The 14,117-nt window shown below is 44.0% G+C and overlaps 1 long non-coding RNA gene across 1 annotated transcript in view; it reads right to left on the minus strand.

Annotated features, from left to right (window-relative positions):
• Window positions 1–5,344: 5,344 nt before the first annotated feature.
• Window positions 5,345–14,117, minus strand: part of LOC140713951 (uncharacterized) — a 34,034-nt gene continuing 25,261 nt past the window's right edge. The window contains exons 3-4 of the long non-coding RNA XR_012095777.1: window positions 10,948–11,129; window positions 5,345–7,353 (exon numbers count right to left, since the gene is read on the minus strand). This is a non-coding gene — a long non-coding RNA (uncharacterized lncRNA). The remainder of the gene's footprint in view (window positions 7,354–10,947; window positions 11,130–14,117) is intronic.

Consider the following 14,117-nt stretch of genomic DNA (forward strand, 5'->3'; position numbering starts at 1 on the left):
TAATGTAGAACAGTAGCACATTACAATGATACAGGAAAAGGATGGTAGGGTGCAAGAACCGTACAACTAAGGCTGTTGTAAATCTAGTCAAGAAGAAAAGAAGAGCTTACGAAAGGTTCAAAAAGCTAGGTAATGATAGAGAGCTAGAAGATTATAAGGCTAGCAGGAAGGAGCTCAAGAAAGAAATTAGGAGAGCCAGAAGGTGCCACGAGAAGGCCTTGGCGGACAGGATTAAGGAAAACCCCAAGGCATTCTACAAGTATGTTAAGAGCAAGAGGATAAGACATGAGAGAATAAGGCCAATCAATTGTGACAGTGGAAAACTGTGTATGGAACTGGAGGAGATAGCAGAGGTACTTAATGAGTACTTTGCTTCAGTATTCACTACAGAGAAGGATCTTGGCGATTATAGGAATGACTTACAGTGGATTGAAAAGCTTGAACATGTAGATATTAAGAAAGAGGATGCGTGGGAGCTTTTGGAAAGCATCAAGTTAGATAATTCACTGGGACCAGACAAGATGTACCCCATGCTACTGTGGGAGGCGAGGGAGGAGGTTGCTAAGCCTCTGGTGATGATCTTTTCCATCATCAATGGGGACAAGAGAGGTTCTGGAGGTTGGAGGGTTGCGGATGTTGGTCCCTTATTCAAGAAAGGGAGTAGAGATTGCCCAGGAAATTTAAGACCAATGAGTCTTACTTCAGTTGATGGAGTTGATAAGTTGATGGAGAAGATCCTGAGAGGCAGGATTTATGAACATTTGGAGAGGCATAATATGATTAGGAATAGTCAGCATGGCTTTGTGTAAGGCAGGTAATGCCTTACGAGCCTGATTGAATTTTTTGAGGATGTGACAAGGGAGTTGCGTAGGGAGCGATCCCTGTGGAAAGCAGAAAGAGGGGGGAGGGAAAGATGTGCTTGGTAGTGGGATCCCGTTGGAGGTGGCAGAAGTTACGGAGAATTATACGTTGGACCTAGAGGCTGGTGGGGTGGTAGGTGAGGACAAGGGGAACCCTATCCCAAGTGGGGTGGCAGGCGGATGGGGTGAGGGCAGATGTACGGGAAATGGGAGAGATTTGTCCACTCGTCCCCCCATCCCTTCCCACCGATCTCCCTCCTGGCACTTATCCTTGTAAACGGAACAAGTGCTACACCTGCCCTTACACTTCCTCCCTCACCACCATTCAGGGTCCCAGACAGTTCTTCCAGGTGAGGTGACACTTCACCTGTGAGTTGGCTGGTGTGGTATACTGTGTCCGGTGCTCCCAGTGTGGCCTTTTATATACTGGTGAGACCCGATGCAGACTTGGAGACTGTTTCGCTAAACACCTATGCTCTGTCCACCAGAGAAAGCAGGATCTCCCAGTGGCCACACATTTTAATTCCACGTCCCATTCCCATTCTGATATGTCTATCCATGGCCTCCTCTACTGTCAAGATGAAGCCACACTCAGGATGGAGGAACAACACCTTATATACCAGCTAGGTAGCCTCCAACCTGATGGCACGAACATTGACTTCTCTAACTTCCGTTAATGCCCCTCCTCCCCTTTTTACCCCATCCCTGACATATTTAGTTGTTTGTTGTTTTTTTTTCTCTCTCTCTGCCCATCACTCTGCCTGTTCTCCATCTCCCCGTTTCTTTCTCCCTAGGCCTCCCGTCCCATGATCCTTTCCCTTCTCCAGCTCTGTATAACTTTTGCCAATCACCATTCCAGCTCTTAGCTTCATCCCACCCCCCTCCAGTCTTCTCCTATCATTTCACATTTCCCCCTCCCCCTCCTACTTTCAAATCTCTTAGTATCTTTCCTTTCAGTTAGTCCTGACGAAGGGTCTCGGCCAGAAACGTCGACAGTGCTTCTCCCTATAGATGCTGCCAGGTCTGCTGTGTTCCACCAGCATTTTGTGTGTGTTGTTTGAATTTCCAGCATCTGCAGGTTTCCTCGTGTTTGCCACAAGAGGACACAGGTTTAAGGTGCTGGGGAGCAGGTGCAGAGGAGATGTCAGGGGTAAGTTTTTTACGCAGAGAGTGATGAGTGTGTGGAATGGGCTGCCGGCAATGGTGGTGGAGGCAGATTCGATAGGTTCTTTTAAAAGACTTTTGGATAGGTACATGGAGCTTAGAAAAATAGAGGGCTATGGGTAAGCCTAGTAAGTTCTAAGGTAGAGACATGTTCTGCACAACTTTGTGGGCCGAAGGGCCTGATAGTGCTGCAGTTTTTCTAGGCTTCTATGATGCTTTCCTGTAACAACTCTTTGTGTAGATGTACTCATTAGTGGGAAGAGCTTTACCTGTTCTTTAATTCTCTATTTATCTCTGTTTTAATTGGAAGAGAATGAATTATGATCCTATTACGCAGAAACTGGAGAGCATAAATTAGGAACTGAGGTACTCAGATAAATGTAGAGGTTGTTGTGGAAAGACTTACACTGGGGTCTGGATAGGTCTAAACTACTCAGGGAGGAAAAAGATGATGGGGTGAAGGACCCGCAGTTGACAAGAGAAGTGGCATATCTAGTCCTGACGAAGAAAGAAGCTTACTTAAGGTTTTGGAAGCAAGGATCATACAGGGCTCTTGAGGTAGCCAGAAGGAGGTTTAAGAATGGACAGGAGAGCGAGATGAGGACATGAGTAGGCCTTGGGGGGTAGTGTTAAGGAAAACCCCAAGGCATTCTATACATATGTAAAGAATAGGAGGATGACTAGAGTGAGGGTAAGACTGATCAGGGATCGAAGAGGAAACATGTTGTGCCTGGAGATGGAGGAGGTAGGAATGGTCCTTAATGAATACTTTGCTTCATTATTCACCAATGAGAGGTGCTTTGATGAATGTGAGGTCAGTGTAAAACAGGCTGATATGCTAAAACATGTTGTCATTTAGAAAGAGGATGTGCTAGAATTTTTGAAAAACATTAGGATAGAGAAGTCCCTGGGGATGGATGGGATATTATGGGAAGAGATCGATGAGCCTTTGGCAATGATCTCTTTGTACTCGCTGACCACAGGAATAGTAGCAGAAGATTGTAGGGTGGCAAATATTATTCCTTTGTTCAAGAAGGAACATAATGTAATCCTGGGAATTATGGACAAGAAAGTCTTTCATCAGTGGTAAGCAAACTATTGGAAAGGATTCTTAAAAAAAGCATTTATAAGCATTTGAAGAAGCATAGTCTGATTTGGGATAGTCAGCATGGTTTGTGAGGAGCAAGTCATGCTTCACAAGCCTGATTGGATTCTTTGAAGAAGTGACAAAATAAATTGATGAAGGCAGAACCATGGTGGGTTCATCAAGAATATCAATGTCATGCAGTCCAGGGAAAGTTAGCTGTGTGCATTGAGAACTGGCTTGCCCATAGAAGGTAGAGGGCGGTAGTAGATTCTACTTCATATCTGAACCAGCAGTGGCCTGTTCTGGGACCATTGCTCTTTTTGGTTTTGTTAAATGACTTGGATGAAGAAGTGGAAGGTCGGTTAGTAAATTTGCAGATGACACAAAGGTTGTTGGAGTTGTGGACAGTGAAGAAGTTTGTTATAGGATATTGTCATTGATAGAATATAGAGTTGTGCTGGGAAGTGGCAGATGTGAAGTGATTAACTTTGGAAAGTTAAAGGTTTATTTATTTATTGAACCCTACAGCTTCCAGCCCTTTGAGCCGCACTGTCCAGCAACCCTCCCCCCCCCCCCAATTTAATCCTAGACGAATCATGGGGCCGTTTAATAACCTACCAACCAGTATGCATTTGGGCTGTGTAAGGAAACAAGGCACCCAGATGAAACCCACGTTGTTACTGGGAGAACGTACAAACTTTTTACCGGCAGCAGCGGGAATTGAATCCTATTTACTGGTACTGTAAATTGTTGTGCTAACCACTGCACTACTGTGCCACCCTTTAATATCTGTACTTTTAACAGTGTGGAGGAACAGAGGGATGTTAGGGTCAAGTTGATGGTTAAGATGGCGTATGTTAGTTAAGGGATTGAGCTTAAGATCAGTAGGTAATTTTGCAGTTGTATAAAACTCTGGTAAAAACACATTTGGAGTATTGTGTTCAGTTCTAATCACCTCATTAGATGACATGTTGAAACTTTAAAGAAGGTAGAGATTTACCAGTATGCTGCCTGGATTACAGAGCATGTCTTATGAGGAGAGCTAAGGCTATTTTTCTTTGGAGCGAAGGAGGATGAGATATGACTTGATAGAGGTGTACAAGATAATTAGTGGCATAGATAGAATGGACATCTAGAGACTTTTCCCAGAGCTGAAATAGTTAATATGAGGGGGCATAACTTTAAAGTGTTTGGAGTAAGGTATAAGGGGAGAATGGGGATGCCAGAGGTAGTTTTGTTTTTTACACAGAGAGCAATAGATGCAAGGAACGTGCTGCCAGGTTTGCTGATGCAGGCAAAGAAGTTAAGGATGATTAAGAGACTTTTAGATAAGCACATGGGTGAAAGAAAAATGCAGAAATGTAGGAAGCAAAAGTAAGATTGATTTAAGTTCAGCACAACATCATGGGCTGAAGGAACTGTACTGTGCTGAACTGTTTTATGTCCTGTGTAAATGTTGATGGAAAGAAACACAGAACATTAACAAATGAAGGAGGAGGAGTGAAGAAAGATGGCACCAGCGGATTTTGCAGACACAGGTGACTTCATTCAGTTCGTCCACAAAGCAGTTTGCTTTTCTTCTCTTATGTCTTTCCTTTCTTTTCAAGGTGGCTGGGGTTCTGTCGGAATCTGTGATCTACAGTTCGAACTACAGCTCTTCACAAGTGATCAGTTTTTGGACTGGGTGTGTGGCCTAGTGCTTTATTATTTCCATGAATGGCCTGAAAGACATACGCCCTGGGGCTGAGTGGTTGAAGATCAGGGAGCAGCTGTGTGGCTGACTCGGTTCCTTTCTGATTTCACCAAATGAAACATCATGCAGTCTGAAACACTGAGACAGGAACATCGACACAGTGAACAGTTGTGTTTGTTAATTGCAAGCTGCTGTCAAGTGACCCCATCTCTCTCTCAGTCCTCGAGATGAGGGGGGTGGTGGAAGTGGTTGTGAGGAGAAGTGACACAGAAGGCGGTAACATTGGAACAGCGAGTTGCTGGCCTCCACTCTCATTGCAGGAGTGATCTCTCTCTCATCAATGGAGAGAGAGAACTTATCTGAAATACCAAAGTGCTGGATAATGGACTGCAGTTCTGATGGACTCTGGATCAAGGTTTCTTTGGGGGGCTTCTGCTGTTGCTTGAATGGTGGGGAAGGGGTTTGTGTTTCTACTAGTGTCGTGATTTCTTGAAATAACCAGGAGACGCAGAAGGTTCTTTGAGAAGTTTAAGCCTTTATTTGCAAACAAAAGCTGAGACAATTAATGAGCGTGTCACTAATTGTCCACCGAGCCCTGGTTCACAGTATTCTTTATAGTAATTTCTTATCTTAGTTTCATTGGCATATACTTGTTCTAGTGCCTTGACTGGTTCTCACACCATCACACCATCGCACGATCCTGTCTAGTCTACTCCTTGGAACACGTGTCCCCCTTCCCGGCCTTGACTGGTTCCCATACCATCACACCACTCCACTGTTAGCTACATTCTTAAGGCACTGGGCTTACTTTCACTGTTAGCTACATTCTCAAGGCACTGATGTGTTCAATAGTACAGAGACAATACAGAGATTACATTCTGGCTAATAAGTTAGATACATAGTAAATAGCAAACACAAGGCTGGTCACATAGTTCTGGCCACACAGCAAATGTTGCAACTTTATTCTCCAATATAATCCCCCCTTTGAGACCCATAGGATCTCACACAGAGAAAGAAGACTGAGAGTCTGTGCACAAAAGCCCCAATAAAGTCCAGCACTTATTCCCAAATCTCGGATTAAACTATAATTTTCTGCACCAAGACCTCAAAGTATTCTCTCCCTGTTACCCTAGGCTGCTGAGTCAAAAACCTGTCCCTTTGTATCTGAGACAGGGAAAAAAAACTCAGAAGCCCTTACAATCTACTCCCACACTGTCGTTTTGCTCTTGTTCATCCTGCAGGCGTTGTAGGCTGTAACAATACTTCTTCGGTGCTTCTTTCTCCACTAAACTTGGTTCAGTAATCGTCACGAGCATCGGAAATTGTTTGGTTGCAGCACGCACTACAAGAGACTTGAGACAAGGAAGAAAACAGCACAGAACAAGCGCACAGCTCAGCAATACAATACCGACAGTCATTGCCATCTTAGTCAGCCATACTCCCCATCCTCCGAGTCTACTTTCTAACCAGTCAAATAACTGATGTCTGAACCCTGCATTCTGTTTAACTTCCTTTCTTAGACTTTTCAACTTATACATTGCCTTAGTAAACGATCCTTCTGGACTAGTGTTATTTGGTATAAAAGTACAGCATTGCTCTCCAAACATCACACAAACCCCTCCTTTTTCTGCCAACAGCCAGTCCAATGCTTGTCCATTCTGCCACGCCATTTTGCTAGTTGCATCTAACTGTTGTCCCAAGGCCTCCAATGCATCATCGGTGTAGTTGATGAATCTTTGCTGATTGTAATATATATAATTTATCCATTCAACATTCTTAATAGTTCCTATCAAGGGTAGAAATGCTTTGAAGCCTGCAGCAATCTCATTCCTCGCCTTAAATTTGTTAGGTATACCTCTCAGCTGACCTATACTATCTATCCAAATCATCGAGTCGGGTTCATATTTTCTCCTTTTCCGCAATAGTGTCTGCTGTTCAGAGATATCAGTGTTGAAGTGTACTTCTGGGCATACTATAACTTCTTGAAGTAGCATAACATGTGTACACGTACCTGCCCAATTGAGGGGAAGCGTGGATCTCAGACCCCCTTCCTCACCACACAGCCACCAGGTGTCTGCTAAGGGGATGGTCTGGGCGTCCAATGCACCTTCAGGTAGAGGGGAATCTACTACGTGTCTTTCGCCTGGGGTCACATTCCACATCTGAGTGCAACTACCTCTGAAATGACCTACTGAACGAGCACCTGTCCGTGTAAAACATTCATAGCTCAACTGATATTGCATTATAAGCTGTTCCAGTGTAGGTGTCTGGCTTCTTGTTCCTCCTGTCTGTCTCCTGCTAACTGTTCCTCCGCATCACTTACCTCGGACTCCTGATTGTCCTTGCGGGACTGCCCTCCTGCAGTGGTTGAGATGATACCAAGTGGAGCGTCCTTTGACTTGAACCACAGTGGGTGATGCCTTGATTACTGTGAAAGGCCCTTCCCTTCTTGGTTCGTTCCACTTCCTTCAAAACGCTCGCACGTAGACCTGATCTCCTGGATGGATCGGTCCTTCCCCTTGGATAGTCTCCGGTTCTTTCAGTTTTTCCTGTGTATAGATAGACTTGTGTGTCATAGTTAGTTGCCACATGTATTGTCTTAGCTCAAGTTCCAATTGCTCTAAACTGGGTCCCTTATATGGTCCTCTCCACTGGGGCACTGGCATGGGCCTCCCAGTTAGCATCTCATATGGTGTCAGGCATGTCATTTGATTAGTTTGCTTGTGATAACTCTTCAATGCTAATGGTAAAGCATCGACCCAATTAAGTTTAGTATCTGCACAGATCTTGTTCAGTTTGGCTTTCAGGTTTCCATTAATTCTCTCTACCATGCCCTGCGACTGAGGGTGGTATACACATCCAAATCTTTGCTTTATCCTCAGGATTTGTAGTACTAATTTGACCACTTTCTGGATAAAAGCTGAACCATTGTCTAAGCTAACTTCTGTAGGTATTCCAAACCTTGGGATCACTTCATTTGTCAGATATTTCGACCTCTTTCATTGTCCCTACCATATCTACACTTACTATTATTTTAATGCAATTGTTGTCTTCTGATATCCACACCTCCAGCGTGATTTTCCTCCACACTGTTACGGTTCTTTACCCTTCTTTACCAACAACGTTACGTGGGGCACAGCCTCCGGTATCCTGTACCATTTTTCTAAAAAGGTGTTCTACTTAACTCGTAAAGCTGCCCCTTGCTTTCCAATTATCACAACCTCCCCTTCCAGGTGCTGTTGGGTACATGCCTCCACGTACCATCTCTCCTCTAACTCCCTGCTCTGAGTCTCGTCAAAAATCACTGTACAATGTAGCTCAGATGTGGGCATTACAGCCCTGGGTAATATCGCCGGCACAACCTTTTTCCATTTTTCCCAGGTTTCCTGAATCTGATCTGCTATGTCTCCTATCCAAAAGACATTAGCCTTCTTGTCTTCTCGCACTATCAATTGAGCCCCTGCTGTTTCCACATTCAGCCCATTTCTGGTGCATTCTAATTTTAATTCCAGTTTCAATAAGGCATCTCTGCCTAACAAATTAATCACTGTTCCTTTAGATACTAGCACTGGGAAAACAATTCCTTTATTTCCCATTCTCAACTGCACTGGAGCCGTGCACTGTGTCAACTGTGTTTTCCCCGAGAACCCTACCGTCTTAATAAACTTTCCTGACATGGGAAGGTGAAGGGCATACTGTGGCTGTACACAAGTGTATGTGGCTCCAGTATCTATCATCATTGGTATCAGTTGCCTTTCTAACATAACCTGAACAATGAGTTCCTCGTCTGCCTCCTTTGTTATCATTGGGTAATGTCCCTTCCCACTCAAGTCCTCGGGGCACCCCTAATACCTCGCATAGGGGTTCACAGGTCCACTTGGGCTTGTGGGGGCTGATCCTTGGCTAAACTTTAGTTCTCTTCTTATCGATTCTTGCTGGTGTGTGATAGGCCATGGTGTAAACGGACAATCTCTTCTCATGTGACCTGGCTGATTACATCCCCAGCACAATCTCTCTACCTCTCTTTCCCCCTGTTTCCTCACTGGTCCCATAGCTCCTCTGTCCCCCTCCTTGGGACTTCCAGTCCTGTCTGGGCTGTTTGAATTTAGTCTGTTCCTGATAGGGCATTTGTGGGAATGCTCCTCCAAAGACGTTGATTATTGGCATGGGGTTTTCTGGCTCTTGTCTTACAGTATGATCGGTTCCTCCATATAGTTCCTTCATTCAGTTCGATGGCTGTACTCGAACCGGTGGTTGCTGGCAGCATCTTTTTGCTTTTCTCTTTTTCCTTCTTTTTCAGTTCTTCGAGCTGCATTTGTATTAACTTTCTTTGCTCCTCTTCTTGCTGCTCCGCCAACCTTCGTTTGTCTTTTCGGTATTTCTCAACCGCATGGACTACGTGGTCTCTTAATTCTTGTGGGGTCATTGACGTCAGCCCAACCACTTCCTCCAGTTTGGATTTAACTTGCGGAGGCATTGCATCCAAAATGCTATGTCGGAACAGTGAGGTCATAAATAAGCTATTTTCCACCTCTTGCTCCGTCTCCAGTCTCCACCTTTTCAACTGGTTTTCTATGTAGGCTGCTGGGTTTTCAGTGTCTCCCAGTGGTTCCCCCTTTAAGGCTTTGGGGTCCACTTTGGGTGGATAAAGCTTCCTGAGGGCCTGCCATACCCTCTGCCTCACTCTGTCAAACCCGTCTCCGTCAGTTCTTGGGTCGTTCGGGTTTATTATGCCAGCCATTTCCATTAGTTCGTTAAATTTGGAGGTTCCCATCAACCTTATCAATAGTGCCTTTAAATCTCCCATAGCCAATAATCGTCCTGCTGTTTCTTCTTCAAAGGCTCTAATCCATTTCCCTGCTCCTTCATGTAGACTGGGCAGAGTGTTTTTCAGCCCTTCTAGGTCCTGGGATCCCCAAAAGATATACTGCACTTGTCCTGATCCTTTTACTAACAATGGCATCATTCTTCCTCCTTCTTCCCACCTGCCCTGGCTCTCCTCCTCGCCTGACTCCCCATCCGTTTCAGGGTATGTCTTTACTGCCTCACACACAAATTTCTCCGGGGTCCTCCTCTTCCTTCGGTCTCCCTGTGGAGTCCTTCCTTTCTGTCCTGATTCAATACTTGGTCAGCCCCTGGAGTACTTTTCACATCTCCTCTGGCAATTCCCTCTCAGTAACTTCTCCCTGCATGTTTACTGTACCCATCAGCATGGGGCACTGCTTAGTGGTTCCTTCCTCATAATAGGGAGGGGGCCTTTCTGCTTCTTTCACATCTGGATACGGAGCTGAAGCCAGCTTCTCACTGTACCTTCCTCTCTCTCTAACAGGCTGTTTCTCCTTCCATTCTGAAGAGTTTTAGCACTTGTATTTCTCGTTCTCTTTTTTGCTCTCTTTTCTTAGATTTATCTTTTGGTTTGTAATTTTTAATTAGCGCCTCCATTTCTTCGCACAAGATTACATCAAACATTCCTTCTCTTGGCCATTTTGTGACCAGCTTCTTGGTTCTTTTTTCCCATTTTTTCTGAAGTTTTTGTGATCTCACTTTTATTTACTGGGAATTTTTTGCTCAGAATCTCTACTGCCATTCTTTTATCTGTCATGTTGTTCTCTTTTTTTTAAGGTATTTCAGAGATTCACAGTTCGTTTACTGGATAATACTATTCACTCTAATTCTATGTCTAGTCTATCGTCTATCTACCAGCGCTTTAAACTATATATCGGACTGTCCTTGTTTCCTATTCCGTTCTGCCCGTGCAGACCTCTACCTAGAGCGGTATCCACAGAACTTTCTCTTTGCACCTCGTCTATTCAGACCCTCATCTCTTAAGGCGGTATCCACGAGGATTTTTCTACTTTTCCTTTCCCTGCCCGTTCAGACCTTCATTTCGTACGAAGCTGTATCCACAGGGACTTACCAACACCACGTGGAATTTTTCTTCACTTAACTTCTTATTAGCTTATTTGTACTTACCCCCACTGCAGTGTTCTCGATCAATCCTCTGAGCCTCCTGTTAACCCCCAATTCTGCCTGATTCTTTGGACCGGAGAGACTGTTCGGCAGTGGTTCCACACTTCTGAGTCTCCGAGACCTCCCCAAAACCAACAGAATTCTTAATCCAAATTGTCGCAAAAAGCGCTTACCTTTTGTTTGGGTGCACCCTTAATTCTGTTAGCCCTGTGGGGGTCCCTAGAGGACCGGGAAGCGTCCCCAATCTGCCGTTTCCTTTCCGCGGGTCTCTTTCCGGTCCTGCCGCAGTCGCCAATTTTGTCATGGTTTCTTGAAATAACCAGGAGATGCAGAAGGTTCTTCGAGAAGTTTAAGCCTTTATTTGCAAACAAAAGCATGTCACTAATTGTCCACCGAGCCCTGGTTCACAGTATTCTTTATAGTAATTTCTTATCTTAGTTTCATTGGCATATACTTGTTCTAGTGCCTTGACTGGTTCTCACACCATCACACCAGCGCACGATCCTGTCTAGTCTACTCCTTGGAACACGTGTCCCCCTTCCTGGCCTTGACTGTTACCCATACCATCACACCACTCCACGATCCCGTCTACCACCATTATCTCTACATGCTTACTTTCACTGTTAGCTACATTCTTAAGGCACTGAGCTTACTTTCACTGTTAGCTACATTCTCAAGGCACTGATGTGTTCAATAGTACAGAGACAATACAGAGATTACATTCTGGCTAATAAGTTAGATACATAGTAAATAGCAAACACAAGGCTGGTCACATAGTTCTGGCCACACAGCAAATGTTGCAACTTTATTCTCCAATACTAGCACAAGTTGGGGGCAGAGGTCAATGCTTTTGCTGCTGCTTGAGCAAAGGAAGGGGAAGTGGGGCTTAAGAGCTTTGATGTTTCTATCATTCATCCGAGATGAATGATTTCTATCATTCATTCATACATGGGTGTTTGTGAAGAGTACATATTTCAGGTTGTATGCTGTATTCATTCCTTGATATTAAAATGAAACTTTGACTTAGGAAGGCAAAGGGAATATTGCACTTTAATACAAGTGGAGTACAAATATAGCAAGGATTGTTACAAAGTTTTAGCACAGACTGTGGTGAGACTATACTTAGAGTACTCTATGTAATTTGGTTTCTTTCTTTAAGGAAGACTATACAGTATTTACAGAGTGCAGTGAAGGTTCAGTACACTGGTTGCTGAGGCGAGGAAAAAGTCTGGTAAAAATTGAGTAGCTTATGTCTGATTTCTACTAGCAGCTATAGTCATAGGATAAGGGATAGCCATAAAGGAGGTGCACAGGAGGTGCAACTTCTGTGGAGAGTTGTGAAGATTTGACATTTTCTACCCTCTGGAGGATGAATCATTCCATGAACGTAGTTTTTGTGTGTTTAACACATGCTTTAATTTGTTAATGTGATTGATGGATAGAGAACACTATTTGCATTTTGTAGGTTGTGTTGGTTATAGTGCAACTGGGAAAACCTGTTTTCAAGGCCTCTTCAGTATAACATGATTTTCTATAATGCAAGGTTTCTTACAAATGTAACTATTCTGTTACAGCAGGGCTGTCTGTATAATTCAAGGCTGATTTTTTTTTTGGACTATAGGGAGAATCAGGAGCTATGAGATCATGGCACAGTGGAGTTAAATTTGAAGTAAGATGAACAATCAGCTAGTTGACAGGTGAAGCAATGTTGCTGTTCTGTGTGGCTAACTCACACATGTGCATTTTACAATGAACAAGATGGAAAATGTCAGTGGTTGTAAAGCCATTAATAAAGCAGGAAGATTGGAGCCCAGAGGGGAGGAAGAAGATCATCTGTCAGATAAGAAGCTTTTCTCATGCCTGTCCTAGAACTATGAGATGAATTCTAGCAACTTGAAGGTCTTTCATTACAGAGCATTTAGAATTAGTCACAAGATCACAAAGCAGCCATAGAGAAAGACCATTCCATTTATTTTAATCCATCCATTTAGATAAATGTCCATACCTCCATCTTAGTATCTAATTGTTTCTTAAAAGGTTTAAGTTTTTCACCTGCATGGCCCTGTTTGGAAGTCAGCTCTGTGTGATTATCATTCATAGGGAGTTATTTCAATGGAAGTTTGAAAGAAGGTATTAGTTAGGTCTATGCTACTAATACAATAGTGGCTTTGAAACCAGATCACATTGCCCAGTATGGCCATGATTAGCCTGGAACTTGATCAATTTCCACAATTGCACCCAAAGCTATTGTACATGAGGCTAAGACATATAGTGTCAAAGGGGAATCAACCCTAGAGTGATGTTGATTGGTCATCATCCACATTGAGCCAAGTCTTCCAGTTAAAGGAACAGTGGGAACTATGGATGGGTAGAACACCATTTACTTCAAGGGATTTTCAATGACTTACAGGCAAGAGGGGAGATCTTATTGAAACCTAATGGATACTGAAAGGCTTGGATAGAGTTGACTTGGAGAAGAGGTTTCCATTAGTATGAGAGTCTAGGATCTGAGTGGGACCTTCTCCACCCAGAGGATGGTAAATCTGTGGAATTTATTGCCACAGACTTTTATGGAGGCCAAGTCATTGATGTATTTAAGGCAGAGATTAATAGGTTCTTGATTGATAAGCAGGTTAATGGTTACAGGGAGAAGGCCACAGGATGGGTTTGAAAAAAAAGATCAGCCATGATTGAATAGCAGAGCAGACTTGATGGGCAGAATGGCCTAATTCTACTCCTATATTTTACAGTCCTATAATGTCACCCAGTGCATACAGAGCTCTGATTACAGGCCCATTAGATGGCGCCTACTCACTGCCTGAAGAGCGGCCTTCAGCTCAACACGGCGGGCAGTACCCACCTTTGCCTCTGAGCTGTAGTAAAACATTTCACCTCAAGGAGTAGAGTACAATGGGCAGTGTGGGCACCCTAAGATGGCCAGGTTCAGCAAGGACAGGACCACACACGCGCTGTAAGGACTCCTCATTTGGAACCCCTGTTTGGTCCACAATGTTGAGAAAAATAGGACACCAGGGAGCTTTGGTAACTTCTTCGCCCTTATTGCTGGACCAAGGTGAACTAGTGCTGGACTGCAAGCATCTGGCTGTAAGCAACAATCAGCAGCTGCTCCGAGAAGGGGCACCAAAATAAGCAGAGTCAATAAGTAACCTGGAACAGTGAAGAGTCAGCTGGGGTCTTGGGGATGCACTGTAACAGTCTGGAAGGAGTACTTTACTTCATCAGCTGATGTCTCTCACCACCAGAGCTCTTCAGTCCCTTCCCACAGAATCACACCTGGGGAGGATAGGCAAATACTACAAATTCCTCTCCAGTTAAATACTTG

This window comes from Hemitrygon akajei, chromosome 20, assembly GCF_048418815.1.
Source record: "Hemitrygon akajei chromosome 20, sHemAka1.3, whole genome shotgun sequence".
Lineage (NCBI taxonomy): Eukaryota > Metazoa > Chordata > Chondrichthyes > Myliobatiformes > Dasyatidae > Hemitrygon > Hemitrygon akajei.